Source organism: Ambystoma mexicanum, chromosome 3p (assembly GCF_040938575.1).
Source record: "Ambystoma mexicanum isolate Mex_15411 chromosome 3p, UKY_AmexF1_1, whole genome shotgun sequence".
NCBI classification, from domain to species: Eukaryota; Metazoa; Chordata; class Amphibia; order Caudata; family Ambystomatidae; genus Ambystoma; species Ambystoma mexicanum.
Genome location: NC_090925.1, coordinates 569,535,770 through 569,554,723, shown reverse-complemented (window position 1 = coordinate 569,554,723; position 18,954 = coordinate 569,535,770).

The following is an 18,954-nucleotide window of genomic DNA, read 5'->3' as shown; positions in this document are numbered from 1 at the left end:
TATGTCCATTTATACACTGGACAGTTTGTTTGGGCAAAAGGAATATTTGGTTGGAAGTTTGTTGGGTATTTTTTTTTATAAGGGTTTCCTTTGCCACAGTAGTGTCTCCTACCATTTCATATTCTCTGTCATTACTGTCTTTGGCAATTGTGTTGTTCTGTGCTTGTTTATAAGCCTTTTTATTGAAATATGGTTCCGTGCTGCTTGTGTAAATCCATTCACCTTCACAGAAGTTTGAAAAGGTGTCTATATTGATATTGCACATGTTTAGAAGTACTTTTTGTAGAAATGCAATGTCTATTAGAGCTTTGAGGATTAGTCTTCTGCAGTTGTTTTTAAGGATGTCTTTTGATTGTGAAGAACTCTACAGTGGAACGTTTTTTGTCACATTAGTTTTTTGGAATGCTTAATTGTGACTAAGTTAACATTGGTAGATATAGTTAGGTTCATTAGTAGGTCTGCTTTTGTTTGTACATCTTTTATTACTTTTATTTTTTGGAAGAGGGGCCGTACCTTTTTTAGTGGTTGCTGGTTTAGTTTTGTTGAGTGAGGTTACTGGCTGTTTTGTTTTAATCGTTTCTATAAATTGTTTTAGAGGTAGATGACTATACAGCTTGCTGTTATTCTTATTTGCTCTATGTTTTCTTTACTTTCTACAGAGTTACTTCTTATTAGGCATTCCGTTCTATCTGTTGGAAAAAAAGAAAGTTTGGGTTTGAAAGTTGTGGAATGTATGTGCATGCATTCTGGATGGGTGTGTGAGTGTGATTGTGGAGATGAATAGAGTGTTGTGTGATTGTGTAGTGGGATGATAGGTGTAGCTGGGACGATTGTAAGAGAAGAGTCTGTGCAGCTGTGATGTGCTTGTGTTAATGAGTAGTGGAGTGATGATGTGGTTAAGATGTTTTGATGAAGACAGTGGTTATACTGGTGGTGGTTAGATGGGAATAGAAAGAGTGTGAATGTTGCAATATAATGAGCAAGGGTGAAATAAATGCTGTTGATTAGAAAAGAATACTCTAGGCTAATATATAGTGAATGTACATTATTGTAAAAGAAAGTTAGTGGTATATATAGTCATGGTGAAGTACTTTTAGTAAGCGAGGTTGTTATGCATGAAGGTAGGAGACAATGTTGGGAAAAAGAGCTAATAAAGTTTTTTTATGAGCGGTGTATGAAAGTGTGTTAACTATGTTGTTAAAACAATTGTAGTATGAGTAGTGCTGTTTGGCACATTAGAAGGAACAGGGCAAAGATGGGTGTGAGAAAAAGGTACATATATAGGTTATATTTGTGCTGCTGATTTTAATAGAAGTGCTGTGTTTGTGGTGTGATGTATTTGTCATATGTTGCAGTGTTTTAAAGAATATAAAACTGTGGCCTAGTGGTAATGCAATAGCGGATTGTTGTTGCTGCAGTGTTTGGTGTCTTATAGTAGAGGTACGTAAAGAAGTGTACTTTATATGTAATGTGAAGTGGTGCATATAGATACTTTGGTGTTATACACATATAAGTGAGCAGGTGGAGAATGGTGGTAGTGTAAGGGATGTAATGAGTGAGGTTGGAAGTTCTGAGATTTATATGGAATGAAAAATGGAAAATGCTGACCATTTAAAAATATTCCTTTTTAGGAGCATTTTCATGAAGGTTAAAAAATGCAGATGCATAGCAGCACTGTGTGAAACATTTTTGTAAAAGAAAAGAAAAACAGATGGAAATGATTTGTAGCACATTTTTAAGTGGCAATTGGTGCATGGAAGTTTAATATCGGAAATAGGACTACGGAGACCGTGGACAGTCGTGGATGTCCACAGACATCGGGGGATCCTGTGTGTGGTATACAGGAAGAGAGGGTAGCAGGACTTTTGTTTGGTGTGTGCACTGAAGATAGCTATATCTATGTGTTTGAGGAAGCAGAGCGTGTAGATTCTGGTAGACTCTTGGATACATTGGCTGAAGGTGTATTCTGAGCATTTTGGATTGTCTGAGAATCTTGGAAATCGATGAATTTCAAGTTTGATGGTAAGGAGTTTGAGGACTGAAGTGGGTGGAATCAGTCCCGTTTTGTGAGAATATGGTTCACTTGAAGCATCCGGACATCATTGTAGTGTACTGTGGAGGCAACAGTGTGGGCTATGTTACCATAATATCATTGCAGTTTGCAATGAAGGATACATTCTGAAAGTTGATGAAAATATTTTTTTCTTGGCCAGCTCAGAGACAAATGTGGATTTCTTCGAATTTATTTTGGCCACAAATTGAGAAAGCAAGGTGCAATGTGAACAGAGTTGTATTTGCTTTTTTACAGGATGTTGGCATGACATCTTTTTATTATGAAAATATCATATTTGATATTGTCAACATTTTTTCTAAGAGATGGAGCCTCATTATGAGTCTGGTGGTAGCCGTGCCAGTAAAAACGGCATTGTTGTCACCGGAGTCATTTTTTTTCTGGCGCCTGGCAATGGGGAATCACCGGGACATTAAACCCCCGGCGGTTCCTCCGGCCAGGTGCCAGAAAAAGAATCTCCCCATTCCCATTTGAGTCCCATTCCCATTCTGCGAGCTGACAGGCACCCGCTCACAGAACTCGTAATTTGCAAGAAACCTTGTATTGACCCCCATGGAGTGCATCTAACTGATTTGGGCAATCAGATTTTTCTTGAAAACATTCAAAATGCATTGATCCATTTTTTGTGAACACACCATTTTTGTTTTGTGTTTTGTGATTTTGTATTTTTTGGGGATTTTTAGGAGACGCAAGGTAAAGTGGGGGAGGGAATGGAGGGACACCACAAAGGCAGAGGGGCAGGTGGACAGAGGAAGAAGTCAGGCGGTACTTAAATTTAAGGTAGGTGGCATTGTTTATCGTGCTCCTTGACTGCGGCCTCGAAAGCACTTCGAAATTGCTCACCGCTGCAGATCGGTACTTTGCAGTACAAAGATGGAACTGTGACCATCGAAAGGTAAGGGTCAACAGTGTTCTGAATGACATGTGAGGCAGCTGCTGGGAGGAGGAGTATTTTTGTGTGATAGCAATAGTGGTCAAGGAAGGTGGGGTAGATGCCGTCAACCTGCTTCTCCCTGAGAAAGGAACAGCCTTTCTCACAGTGGTTGGATTGGTGTGGCAGTGCATGGAGGTGGTCCCATAGGGGTACAGCCCAGGTTTTCCACGACTGAGTATGTCCCCGTGCTCAGTGTATCTGACCTTGGCTGCTCAAGCTTTAGGTACACCCCCAAAGGTGGAAAAAAAAATCACACCCAGGACTCACGTCAGGTGCTGGAGGTAGGCACTTCCTCTACTGCATCTACATCTTCCTCTTCATCTTCTTCTGCATCCTCATGCATCCTTGTGCCTGTTACTCTTTTCCAGGCCCTCCAGATGGTGATATATCTTTCATCCCTCAACTACCGCAGCATAATGAAATAGGGTTCCTAACATTTTCACTTGGAACTGTTTTTTCTTAATCAAAAACATCTAAGCAAAGAACCACTAGAAACATCCATCAACCCATATGTGCTTCTACTCCATGTCAGATGATGTTTTAGATCTATTATGGTAATCATAGTTATATTTACTAATATAGAACATAGTTTCACTTCTAAGTGGGCTATCAAATGCTCAGCAAATCCAATACGTGGTTAAACTACATTGATAATTTCTGATAAGAGTCCTCAATATATCAACTGATTCTGGAAATATCATTATAAGGCTAGAGACAAAGAAAGTGCCTTATCTCTGTATGTCATCCACAGATCAACAAAACAAATATCTCTTTCAGATCTCAGATCGTTTTTTCTTTGGCCACTTAAAAAAACTGGAAAATATGATTAATTATTGCAGAATCTTCCTACAACATCATCACACATACTTCTACTGAGTTAAGTCTTCTGCTGCTATCTCTAGTTTTCCCCACTGGTTCTTTACTGTCTACATGACTGCCCTTCCACGTGTGATTGCCACTTTCATCCCTAACTTCCAGTATTATGCGGATGACACGTAACTCTCCATCAGACTACCCTCAACCACCTCTTCTACCTCATTCATATCTGACTGTGTGTCCGCAATTCAGTCATGGTGTGCTGCAAACAACCTCTGCCTCAATGCCAGTAAGGCTGAGATTGTTCTCATTGACACTCCTGCTCCTGCATTCCCACTCTCACTCTGGCCGGCCTCCCTTGGCCCTGAGCCCCACCCATCTGCGAGGCAAAAAACCTTGGGGTCATCTTCGACTCCACTCTCTCCTTCTCCACTCACATTTTGGCCATCTCTAAAAAGTCCAACTACCAGCTACACCTCCTCGGAGCTACTCTTCCCTTTCTCACCTTCCCCCAGTGGTTCACTATCTCCAGAGCCCTGGTTCTCTCAAGCTAGACTACTGCAACAGCCTCTTTCCCAACCTAACTGCCTCTGCTCTGCACCCTCTGCAACTCATCAAGAACAGAACTGTGAGACGTATCCTTGGCATTAAGCCCAGGGACCGCAACTCTCTGGTGCTGAAATCCCTCCACTGGCTTCCTGTGGCTGCTGGATCACGTTCAAGACCCTATGCATTGTCCACAAGGCTTTCTAGGGCCTGGGACCTACCTATCTGCACCATTGCCTACCTAAATACTGTCCTTCCCGAGCCCTCTGCTCATCTACCTCTAACCTTCTGCTAGTGAGACGGTTCTCCAAGCAGAAATTTGGAGGGAGATCTTTATCCTCTGCAGGGGCCTCCCTCTGCAAGATCCTCCCTGCCGCACTCCGTCTTGATCCTGATCTCATTAGGTTCCATAAACTCCTTAAGACATTCCTCTTCTCCTCTTCCTTCTCTCTCCCTCTACCCTGCTAACCTTTCTATCTGCTCTATCTCTCTCTCCCTCCTTTTCCACACAGCCTGTTGACTAGCCACCTGTTGTACCTCAGTGTCTCACAGGTCCCGGCACCCTCGCCAGTCCTCTCGCACTTGCCTCCGGGCCTTGCACTTGCCTCAATGTTACTGCACTTGGTCAATGACCCATGAGAGTGGCATCTCTTAGCACTTACCCCAGCTTCTGACCGACTGGGTGCACTTGTTCACCTCCCCCACTTCCCCCACCTCCTGCAATTGTCCCCCTTCCCTTCTCCTGTACCTGTATGCACACTTACATGATCTGAATTCACACCTCCTTGCATGGTGGCGCCTCAATGCACTTGGAAAAACTGCAGAATCATTGTCAGACTTATTTGCTGTTATCTACACCGTTAATTTTATTATATGCACTTGTTCCATGCACGCACTCTCCCCGTGCAGACTTGTATCATTCAGAAATTCGAGGCCTCTGAATGACTGGTGTTTTTTCCCCTTGTTCCCTCCCTCCTTGAGTGCTTTGAAACACTTGCTTTGTGTATAGGGGCTTCACAAATAAACAATACCATACCATACCACTGAATGTTCTTCAGAAATAATTATGCCAATATTTGACTTTGCTCATTCCTGCTGTTGCCTCTTCTGACTGTGTTGTACTGCCTAGCTCTGTTTATCCATTGTCCCATTCTTGATTCTTTCTTGCTACTGGTATGTTCTTGTCTCATACTACTTCTATCTATTCTACAAATCCTTATAGTTCCCTGGCTCCAAACCTTGTTTCTTAGTTTCCAATGGTGTTGGCCTGAAGGTGATCCTCAGCCGAAGTGTTCTTGTGATTCATCTTAGAGATTTCATTCCCTGTGTGGTTTTTTCTCCTGGTGCATGCCATCACATCTAGATACCACTTGCCACTTATCTATCTATCTAGTTGTTGGCTCAGTGCTTGCCTAAATTGAAGGATATATATCTACCCCATTAAAAAAGGTGTCTGGGTAAGATCCGTGTTTGACATTACAAACCATGAAGACATCAATAGTCTAAAAGCTCACAAACTAGCAGTCAGAAGGACATAACAGTACTGTAACCTGTAATAAAATGTTCCTTATATACCTTGACTTATAGGTACGGACTAATAAGTCCTTCCATTTCGTGAAGCACAGAGTTTGCAATGATTACACGTCCATCAAATACTTGCAGAAATATAAAGCATGTGAATATCACTGGGTTTCAGAATGCATCTCTTAAGGGGTTTGTAGAATCCTTTTGGTAAAACAAGGGAGCTAGAGAGTGGAGGAGAAATGTGAAGTAGGAAGGCTTCCTAGAGGCGATATCACAGTAAGGGTAAGAAGCCACTGAGGGTGAGAACAGACCTACACAACTGGGTGTTTGGTCAGCAGTAAGGTCATTCTGGGATTGGTGTTGTGAGACCTGCAGTCATCAATGATCTGATGTGTTCAATTTACCAGATGCAAATTGTATAAGACAACTATATATTATTTTCAGAAATACCTCTAGGTTGGTAAAATCTTCTATACAGTACCTACTTTTAGAGTGTTTAAAAAACAAAGGTATCTTTGTAAGTGTTCATTTGATCCAACCTAGAGTAAGAGCAACAGTGTAGTTCAACTGCTAGAAAAGAGCTGCTGGATCAAAATGAAGGAAATATTTAATTGTCCAATGAATATATGTTTATTTCAGGCGTAAGGCCCATAAACAATCAATTTCACAAATCAGTAAGATAGTTTAGCAAAAATAAACAGTCTTAAATAAAAGTGTACAAGCCTCCTTGATGTAGCTAAAAATAAGTTTGAAAAAATCATATAGATTCAACAGGATGGGCTGCATAACAGATTACTTAAGAAATGGGAACTCAATGTTCATGCTTTGTGCAGTTAACTTGACACACCGGAAAACTGACGAATTTATGACACGTTAATTTGCAAATGTATAAGGCAGCTCTTACAGATCTTATATTTCTTGGCATATATAACGGCTTACATTTTCGTCAAAGCAAAATGTAAAATTTACAAATGAAACAAATTTTCACAAACTCTTTAGCTTGAATACGAGCATTTTTTTTTACTGATAAACAGAATTGCAGGGTTCATTGTATTGAATTGTGAAAAAATAAACTGTCATGTGTGAATAATGAGTATACAGGTAAACTAATTATGAATACATTTCCTGCTGGCAATGTTTTACAACAGCATTAATGAATAATTAAATCAGAAATTCTTCATCATGCATAATGGAAAAAGAATACATCGGTGTGAGATTTAATGCATTTATTCAGCACACATTTGCTTTCTTTATTTATTGTTTGTGCTTTTCTTTGCCAGCAGGCTCTTTCTGTGAAACATTTTGCATCTATATTTTTTAAATCCTGGAAAGGTTCCATTGTTCTTATTGGTCAATTCATGTTTGCATGATGTAACACATATTAATGCGGTGCCTCTAGGCAATATGGATAATTACAAACATTAACATTGAAGCATTTGCTCTTCTAAAAGGTTAACTTTCAGTACATTCTGATGCTTAAATGCAATTTACCTGGACAAACAACTCACAAACTCAAAATGGCACTTTCTTCGGACTAAAGCATAAGTGTTATATTGAATAAGTATTTATACACACACTAAGGCTACGTGTAATTCTGGGCAAAACTATACGGATATACATCAAAACACCAGATAAATGCACATCTCTGAAAAATCGAGTTGTTTGAACATTATCAGTGGTTGAGGAAGAGTGTTTTGTGTGGTTCCTCCAAAATGATGGAAATAAGGGATATGTGACTTAATTTCTCATCAGCATTTTCGGCAGAGGCAGGTGGTTGCTGTAGAAGTTGAGGAAATAGGCTTTAGGATGGGGATAGATAGAACATAAATTGATATGAGTTGAGAGAGAGAGGTTGAAACAGGTTATAGCTCAGATACAAGTAGACAATGGCCCTCATTACGACCCTGGCGGAAAGTGACTGACCGGACCGCCACAGCGTAAATAGCGTTTCCGCCATTGCACGAAGGAGCAAAGTGCGGCCCATTCCGACCCATCGGGCACGAGCACCACGGCATGGCGGAAGTGCAAAGTCCGCGATGGCGGAAATGACCCCAAAACGGCCCACACCGCCGCCGTACGGCGCCCTAGGTGCAATACCGCCACCCATCACAGTGGACACCGCAGTGTGCGCCTACCGGAAAGTACGGTGACCGGAAATATACGGAAACGGAAGTAAAAACATGGGCCCGGAACGGGAAACATCCCGCCGTACACCTATAAAACCACTAAAACCACACAACCACCAAAAACACTACCCTGAGACACACCCCAACCCGTCATCCACCCTAGCGAAACCAAGAAAAATGGGAAAAGTAGCGAAGAAAGCGTGCGACCGCAAGCGGCAGGTCCACTTCTCCCGTGAGGAACTCACCGTGCTAACAGAGACCCTCCAGGAGAATGCAGCCGTCGTCTTCTCCACGCAAATGACCAGGACGGCACTTGCAAACAAGAAGGCCATATGGGCTCTGGTGGCACAGCGGGTAAGTGCGGTGGGGACCGCACCCCGCAACCCACAGCAATGCCGAAAGCGATGGGACGACCTGCGGATACGCGTCCGCAGCATACTCTCTGCCAACCGCAACATTGCCACAGCCACCGGGGGAGGTCCTGAATCACCCATCAAGTTGACCCCCTGGGAAGAAATCTGTGCCTCCACCATCGGAATGGAGAGCATAGAGGGAGTCGGAGGGATGGAGAAAGGAGTGCAGACATCCGAAGATTCAGGTAGGTGGGCCAGATAAAACAATGCCAAATCCACAAAGTCCATTCATGTGAAGTACCATGTGTCCACATAGTGCAACAGAAACACATGTCCAGGAGAACGTCCACACACATCGGCCTGATAGCGCACGTTAAAACCCACAATAAATACATAATTAATTAAAAACCCCTAAAACACGCACTACACGTGCAGCAGGCACACCCTAACTGCAGGCTGCCAAACAACTGCACCCTCACTCCACACACAAATGAAAGCACCTCCAAGGCCCCGACCCAAATCACCCTCAGGTACCACCCCAATGCATGTGATACAATGCCATTCCAATTCCCACAGACCCATCAATAACCCTCGCCCTCCTTTACTCCACCACAGGGTCCGATCCAAACGACGAGCATCAGGACACCCCTACCAGCACACCTGCAAAGAGGGCCAAGACCAACGGCCAAAGACCCTCCACCTCAGCTGCACGCATCAAGACACGGCAGCAGCACAAATCAGGTGGCAGCACAGAGGAGGGAACATCAACAGGCACCCCAGCAGCCAGCATGCCCACAACACCACCACCACAGGTCCCCCCAACGGATGCCACAGAAGGCACTGCCTCTGGTGGCAGCAGCACCATAGGTGACACCCCATTGATGGCAGCATGCTCCGACACAGAAGACGGGGATGTCGAAGTCAGATCCATCCATGACCTGTCCCAATCCCCCTGTCTGTCCCATCCCGTACAACATGAGGATGCCACGCAGGGGCACCCACAAGACGACGACTGGCCATCCCCCACAAGCCCTGTGGCAAGGCAACATGAGGTCCACAGCCCCTCTGTGACACCCCCGCAAATGGCCATGGCCCAGCAGAGGCAACAGTCCCTCGACCAGTTAATCGTGCAACAGCAGCAACTGGCCACGCTCCTCAAGGACCATGCCGATTAATGTGGGGGCACTAAGGCAGACATAGAAACATCAACTTAGACACTTAGGGCAGAAATGGAGAGAGGTACAGAGACACTAAGGACACAAATGGAGAGAAGCACCGAGAGCCTGAGGGGGGAACTGCATGCGACGTCCAAAGACGTATGTGCCGAACTTGCCGCAGTGCGCCGTGTGCTCACTGAGCTCTCGCAAACCCTCAGGGACATGCATGGACGTGAGCAGGCAGAGACATCATCCGTTGCAAGTTCCGTCCAGGGCAGCCCCCAACGTAGATCTGGGAGGAACCTGCGCTCCACAGGCAGGGGTGCCCCTGACACCCGCAGAGGGGGCTTGCAATAGCGACTGCCCACTGACAATGAGCATCTTTGGACACTGGTGTTCGGGGGGGAGGTAGGAGGGTGGAGGGGGTGTGTTGGGCTCACTTGGGTGGCGGGTCGATAGGGTGTTCAACATGATATCACATATGCCATAAACAGTGCACGATCAACCAATGAGATGTGTGGACATTGATCTTTGTGTACTAGGCCATCATAGGCGTACAGTCCATATTGTGCATGTCCCAGACACACACAGTGCCACGAGTCCCGTGTCCATGTATCAGCCACCAGGCGTGAGTGCTAGAAGCATGCATCTATGAGATGCTGACGAATGTCACGGCCCTCCGGTGCCTCGCAGACTCCTTGAGGTGCTGCCACATCCCCACCCTCATCATGACCATCATCAGGTGCTTGCAGTTCTGCGTCAGGGGGCATGGGCACATTTCTACGTACGCACATGTTGTGGAGCATGACACATGCCATGACCATCTTTGCAACCTTCTCATGGCGGTACAGGAGTGCCCCGCCAGACCTGCTGAGGCAGCGGAAACGAGTCTTCAGTAGGCCGAATGCCTGTTCAATGACTACACGGGTACGTGAGTGGGCATGGTTGTAGTCCTCCTCATGCTGGTCCCGTGGGTTCCGGACTGGTGTGAGGAGCCATCTCTTCAGTGGATATCCAGCATCACCTGTATGTGGACGATAAACGTATGATGTGGAATGCCATTGCTACGTACGCACACCCCCCCCCCCTTCCTGCCAGGTCATTGCCGAATCACATACCCCACATTATCATGCATGTAATGAGACTCACCGAGTAGCCAGGATCTGTTCCCTGCGTGTCGCTCCATGTAGCGTGGTATTGTAGAGTTCCTCAAGACCATAGAATCATGGGTTGATCCAGGGAATCGGGCACAACAATGTGTAATGATCCTGTTGGAGTCACACACCATTTGTACATTCAGGGAATGAAATTGTTTTCGGTTGCGGTACTGGGCCTCCATGGCATGTGGGACGACCAATTCCACATGGGTGCAGTCGATGGCACCAATGCAACCCGGTATGCCGGCAAGTGCATGGAATCCCACTTTTGTGTTGGTAATTTCCTGCTCCGAGCGTGGTAGAGAGATGTAGTCGTCTGCGTGCTGCAGGAGGGCATCGAGCACTTGCAATAGTGTCCGTGAGAACAGTGGCTGAGAAATGCCATGCAACTGTCCGACTGTGTGCTGGTAGGTGCCTGTGGCCAGGAAGTGGAGTACAGACACCACCTTCAGTAGGGGTGGGATGGCGGTTGGGCTATCTATCATGCTGACAAGGTCAGCCTGTGTCATGTCCACAATGGCGGCTATGGTGTCCCGGTCCAGACGGTAGAGGGTGTGGATCTGCTCATCAGTGAGGTTGAACGGATGTGCTCGGAGGCGTGGGATTGCGGGCTGCCTGCGTGGTGGTAGTGGCTGTGCTGGCGGCCCTTGCTGGCCCTGCCTTGCCCTCCTCCTCCTCCTGCGTCTCCTCCGTGCGGCCGGTTGTAGTTGGTGTTCGTCTTCTTCTTGGAGTTGGAGTACTTGCAGTGCTATCAGGTCCCCCAGGGCCAACATCGCGAGTCCTGCCGGTAGCATTTCGGAGTGGGTGTGGTTGTGGGAGGAGACTGGGTGTGCAATTTATGTGTTTTCAGGCTGTATGGCCTCCACCTGTGGTGATTCATTCCACCTGTGCAAACTGCTCTCCCCTTTGGCCGAGCACGTCCCGCACACAACGCTGCAATTCGAGGAATGGCATCTTGCTATTGCAATCATGTATTTGTACCCGATGGCCGTGTAACATTGGTTGATATGTTCATTCTGCTGTGGTCCCATTGTTTCACATACTATCTGTGCAGTCGCGAACAGACTTGTGAAGGGTCAGTGGTACGTAGTACTCGAGTAACGGTGGGCCCTCATGCATCACTGTACCGAGTTGCAACGACGGGCGGGGCGTCCCATTTGTGGGTGAAGGCAGTTGCCATTTTCACACACAGCCGCACTAGATGGATTAATTTGTGATTTCAAACGGCCACAGATGCCTCTTCGACGTGATGTTGCAAATGAGGAATTCGAAGGGCGGCGCTTTCGGTTTTCAGCTAGCGGCGAGGAAATGCCCACAGGTCTGACTGCAAATATAACGTTCTATTGTTCAATGTCCTTGAGACAGGGGCCATGGCGAGGATGCAATGATTGATATGAATGGTTTGGGATGCGCAATAGCGACGTGGGCGATGAGGCCGGACGTTCCCAAATACATGTTACTTCACTACACTGGAATTACGGGCTGGGGCACTGTGGATTTTGCAGGCTGCATAACGCACAGACTCAATGGATATTTCTAATGTTATGTGAGTAAATATTCAGGCGTTTTAATCCCGGGATGAGGGAATGATGAATGGATGCATGGGCAGGTGATTTGATACAGAGTTTGCCATGTATAGGGCTTCTTGGAATCTATCCGCCTCCCCTGCGCTATGTGATGCAGGGCTGCCATAGTGGGACCATCATCTATCTGGCCTTGTTGAGCTCTCCCTGTCTCGACGCGCCCTCAGACACTTGTGTCCATGCACGTTACCAATCCCATCTGATGGATTCTGTTTTGACAGACGCATGCACAGGTACACTCGTTTGTGATGGTGTTTACACCTCGATATAGATAGTTATGAGTCGCAAGTGGTTTTTGGGTGGTGATGATCCTTTGGAGTGGGCTAGCATGCATATGGCTGTGGATTTAGTGTGATCATTGAAGTGAGTTGTTCGAATGTAGTTCTGATGGCCATTCTATTCTTTTTCTTTGCTTTTGGTTGACAGGTATCTCCTCCCCTTTTGCCACTGCCATCTGTATGCCACTCCTGCAGATGGCTTTTACTCCCGACACCTGCTGCTTCGTGTTAATCAGTGGAGCAGCATTACGATCTTATGGGACGATCGCCAATGGGCCACATGCCCTTACACAGTACTGGTGGCTCGGAGCAACATTTCGGCCTTTCAGCTGGACTAGTGCCTCCCCATTGGGACGGCCCTGCGGTTCTGTGCGCTTCCATGTTGCCTTTTCGTACGTGAATGTGGCTCTGTGTACCATGATGGAACAGGGCGTCACACAAGTAGTGGCTGGTCATTTCTTGCGGATGCAGCCCACAATGGTGGAATGTGTTTTGGAGTTCATGGCCTAATGGCTGTATGGGCTTGGTGATTTTGTTGTGCATTAAATTTCTATTCTGATTTGGCCCGTGTAGCGTTCTTCTTTGCAAGTGATGTGGCATATTCCTATTTGGGGAGCGATGTATTGTGAGGAGATCTGCATTGGGTTCCAGCTTCGGAGTTTAGTTGCGTGGTACTGTACTGGGCGCGTTTGCCTACGAAGCCCAGTGAGGTCAGGGATGGGGGCTGCCAATATGACTGTTTGAATGTTGTCATGCTCAGGGGCGGGGGATTGGGTTTTGTGTAACAGATGCCGGTCAGCCAGGTGGACTGGTGGCATGATGTGATTTTCGGAATATTGCTGGTCACAGGTGCCTGTGTTTGCGTGCGTTTCGGGGGGGGGGGACTGTGGTCATGTCCATTGGATTGGCTTCTGTATTCGTGCCATCTGTGCCCTGCAGCTCCCATTGGCCCCTCTTGTGTTTCTTTTGTTCGTTGTCATGCATGGGTGACTTGTACATTTCACTGGTTGCATTGTGACTTCATTGCACCTACGGGGAGTTGTACTTTGTGGGCAGGGAGCGGTGTACAGGCACTCAGTGGGGCCGTTTACGGTTGATTCGCGATGCCGTACTTCTCACCATGGCGGAATGGTACATTCCGCCATGCTTGATGGCGTTAGGTACATGTCCGCTAGGGTCGGAATTAGCGTACCCTTGCGCCATGGTGGTGTTTACGGTTTGGCATGGCGCGCGCGCGCGTGCTTGGTGCAGTTAGCGTTGGCGTTCACTACGGTGTCGCTAATGGCTTCGTACTTTGCGGTGACGGGTCATAGTCGCACCGAGCGCTATTCGATGGCGGTATTGCATTTCCGCCATCGTTTTCCGAATTCCGCCAGGGTCGTAATGAGGGCCAATGAAAATAGGATTCACTTGAGAGACTGGTGGAACAGTAAAATGGGATTTATTTGAGGGACAAGTGTAACATCATTAAAATATGAATTAGTTGGGGGTAAGTGGGAAATTAAAGTAGGATAGGACACCTTTTATCACTACTAGTGTCTTTACTACATCACAATGAATGCTTGGCATAAAAGCAGGTGAAGTTTCTTGTCAGTGTGAGAAGATCACCCGTTTATTTGCAGGGCAGCAGGTGATTAGTTCACATTCACTTGCTGTATGTACCTTTTAGTGGCTATATCAAATTCTAGTTGCAGAAATAAAAGTATTATATGTCTTGAGGGGGAGATTATATCCAGTGTGTGTAAGTGTGTTGTATTTTAGTGGCTATACCATCCGGATTATATTACACGAGTCTTAGGGAATACACCACCTTTAGTAGCTTACCAACTATCCTGTAACTCGGTATGTTGTAATGTAGTGTTCATACCTCATACTAGATGAAGAGAACATGTCTTATATTTCTTGGGGGTAACCTCGGATGCAACACCCTCCTAAAACCAGGCAGTTATAATGAACAATATTAATTAGTAGGGTCACCCACAAAACTCTTGAAGAACCATGTCGATTGTCATGTTGTTTAATCAGGATGTATCTCATAAAAAAATAAAACATGTCATCCCTGCTAACTACTATGCACAACATCACTATAATCTTATAATGCAATATAATCAGTTAAAACTCAATCACAACAATACAGTGCTCAGAGGATAGTTAGTGTTAAGAAATGCATTGTTACATTTCATTGTAAATTAACAATGTTTCATTGAGTACGACCACACTAGTGATCACTGAACTATCGAATTTACAGGAAGGGGTGTGATTATTAATTGTCTAATCTATACATATTTCTTCTGCCTCTATCCCATCCCACAATTCTCGTAAAGGTGGTGGTAATCACGGGTCTATACTCAATAACAATGAATATAAAATCCATCTCTATCAGATGTTGACACTCCACGTTTTGGGCTAACTGTCAGGGTACACTACACCTCACTGAGAAGGGGAACCATGACATGGTGTTTTAATAAGTTATTCTAGTCCTGATGAAGGCCACAGATAAAAGACTAAGAAAGGGACATTCTGGGTGCAGTGTTTCAGTGGCTGTAAGTGACTGAGACATTATTAGTTGCATTGCTAAGCACCAGTTGGAGAGATAGGGGCTGGTATGTAGGAGGATTATGTATTCGGTGGCTGGCTGTAAGTGACTGCATCGTTTAGTAGCCATACCAAATTACAGATGCAGAGAAAAAATCTAATATGCCTTGGTAGGCACGAGATGATTGTCTACCCTTGCTGTAAATGACGGTATCACCTTTTAGTGTCAATTCAAAATACTAGTTGCATAGAAAATACACTTTATTTTGTGTTGTTTATTTTATTTCTTGGTAGGCATAATAAGATTATTTTCATCAGCTGTAACTGGCTGTGCCATGTTTTATTGGACAGAACAAATACCAGGTCCAGAAAAAAGAATTGCATTCCTTGTCAAGCAGGAGGAGATTATTTTCATGGCTATAACAGGATGAGTTGTTGTTAAGTGGCCAAACCAAGCATTAGTTACAAAGAAAAAGTCATCTATTTCTTGATAAGCAGCAGGAAATATTATATTAATTTGCTGTAACTGGAGGAGTTGTCTTTTAGTGGCCATACCAAAAACCAATTGCAGAGCAAATTTCCTAAATGTCATGGCAGGCAATATGAGATTACTTTAAATGATGACTGAAACATCTTTAAGCTGTAATCCTATATGTCTATACATGATTCTCTAAGGATTGTTGTGCTTTGTGGAATTGGCGTAGATATGGACTAACATTCTGTGAGGGTTTCAAAGCAAGAAAAAACTAATGGAAGATGAAACATTACATCTGACCAAGAAACTACCAGGGAGTGAAATATTTCACAGCCATTTCATTTTCACATTCAAATCATGAGTCCAGATCAGTATATATGGTTCATGGCTACAACATTGTTATTGTTATTGTGAGTTATGTGGAGAATAAAATGAGCATCAAGCCCATTGTGCATCATGTCATTAGTTACGCAGTGCCCGTTCAGAGCCCTTTTATCACAGATATCTGTGTCAAATCTGTGGCTTCTTGTGTTCACTCCCGAAATGCTCTCTGATTTCATGCACAGCAACCAGGAACCAACATTGGTATTATTTGATATTGTAATCCTTTAGAAACATTTTCCATGGAGTGTTTCTAAAGGATTACAATATCAATGTTCCAGGCTATCCATCATGAAATGACAACTTTCTATGAGAACATTATTTATATAGTTATTCTTGGTACCTACACATCATAATAACTTTATGCATTCTGAAATAGAACTAAATCTTTAGATCAGTGAGACTTAAGACCTACTTCAGAGGAAGGGAGATACAGGACACAACCAATTACACTTACTTCAGGGCCCCTACAACATTAATTCCTACGGATGGTGACATACCCCCTGAGGTTCCTGCCTTTGAGAAGGTTATCCTTAAAGAACTTCTTTAAGAACTCTCTAAAATAATTACTGAGAAATTATGGAATAACTACAATATGTTGAAAGATGAGAAATTGGCACTTTGTGAACTACAAAATAACATGGTGGAGCAGCTGCATGTCAAGCTTTGATGCCTCGGAAACATATTTCTAACACATGCAATGCCATGACTTTCAGGCCTGCATAAGGAAGTCAGTGAAGTTCTTAAATATGGAGACACACAATGTGGTGCACATAAGGAGCAGTGACATGCTGTGCTCAGAGATCTGAGCATTTATTTTCCTTGAAACAAGTGATGCCATTGAAGAGAGGCAAGATTTAGTATTCATTGGACTGTTTCAGTACAGAGCGCTTTTCCACCGTTACCCAACAGGTGGTTCCTACAAGAACAGGCGATGTTGACCCTGCACAGTTAAATCAGATTACGATGATGGCAAAGGTCCACGTTGCATCTTTGATGGGGGAACCAGCTAGTGCCATTTAGTAAGATCCAGATTGGAGTTATCAAGGGATGCCACAGGCTGGTCCATATGGGTCCTGAGGAAGACGGATAACTATAAAATGTTTCACATTCATTGAACATTCCATAGAAACTAGCTTTAGGGAAGGTGTTTGATGCTTTTAGGGAACCGACGAGAATGAGTTTGGTTGAGTTTGCCTCTACGACCCTCTAGCTGACCCCTGTTATATGTATTTGTCATTTAATGTGTTATGTTTACATTTTATGAAGTTTTCCACATGTTGAATGATGCTATGTGTTGCATGTGTGGTTTTATTTTGTGCAAAAGAGATGTTTATGTTACTAGGGGAAATTGAATTCCCTTGTTTTAGTATGTTGTTGTACATATGTATGTTTCTCTGACATGTGGTCTACTGATTCTACTTGGTAGTTGATTCAATTGAGTTGTACTATATTATAAGATTTAAATAATTGTTATACTGGTTGCTTTGCGTGAGACCCCACCCTATTACATTTTACAAAATAACAACACCATCATCATTATACCAGCAGACAAGGGTGGTGGGATCCAAGTCCAATAACAAATATGCCCAAATGGTGCAGATTATATTATACAACCCGACCCATTGTTCTAGAGTGCGAACTGACCCTACCGACCAATTGATGCTTACTCTTAAAGCAATGTGTACATAAGCAGTAGAATTAGTATTCCTTGCCAAATAGGACGCTATGTTTTTAACTAAACTTGACACCCTGAATCTGGTGTTTTATGCACTTCTCAAGGTTCTCAAAACAAGCATCTGAACCCCCCAGGTCACCCCATTGTATCCCTTTGAAGCTTGGTGCTTGAGCCTATAGGCAGATATATGAACTCATTCCTTTTACCAATAGCATATGCAACCCAAGCCTACCTTAGGGATACCTCTGATATCATCAACATATGACAGAGATTTGAGCATACTTGCCAACTTTGATGTCACCATCCTCTAAACTATTCTGCAAAGAGAGCACTTGGAGCTCATAGCTAAAAAAGTGTATGAATGCCCGTCTCCACATAATGCCCCTTCATTTTCATCATTAAGCTCTTGGAACTAGCTCTAAATCATCATTTGTTCACCTTTGGGCTGCAAATATTTGCCTAAATCAAAGGCACCACGATTGGCGCTGTATTTGCTCCTAGTAAAGCAAACATACACATGGCCAACTTTGAGAGTCGTCATATCGTTGAGAAAAATCAATTTCAATCATCATCCAACATTGGATAATGTCTTTTTCATCTTGAGGGGAAGCCAGCCAACCACCTATGACTTCATGCAGTGGTTGAACTCTTGTAATTCCAGGATCCTCTAATCAGGAGGAATTACCATTTCTTAATACAGTCATTGTACATATGGAAGGCCTTCTTCATACAAATCATTATCGCATCCATTCTTATATACCCAAAACAACACCCTAAATCATTATGTGATAACCTCCCATATGGTCAATTTCTAAGAATTAGGTGCATTTTTTATCCATAAGGATGACTATACTATACAAGCCAATAAACTAATATGCAAGTGACTGAGTAGGTTGTACCCTTACAAACAATTAAGTGCTCGGATATAAGGACCTGGTTTACCAACAGAGCCACTTTGTTGACACCAAAATATAAGACTAAAACGGGCAACAAAATCCAGGATAATCATGAACAATCCAAGTGGTCAAAACTTGTTTGAGGAACAAGAGTGCGTTTAGTGCTTGTAACTAAGCCCACATTGTCCCATCTTCTTTATTTCTGCAGAAGTGATCATTTTGAGTGCTGACAAGCCTGGAGTGTTCAAAAGTGCCAGGGTAAAAGATAAGCATGCAAAAGAGGTGATGATAACCGGGGTCATTGATAACTACAGTGACAAAGAAATGTGGTGTGTCATATAAGGTGAGGCCCCGTAACAGATCATTTTGGAATACAATTCTACAGAGGAGTCAAAGGAGGAGGACAAAGCCTGAGCTACAGAGAAAGAAGAGAAGGACAAACAT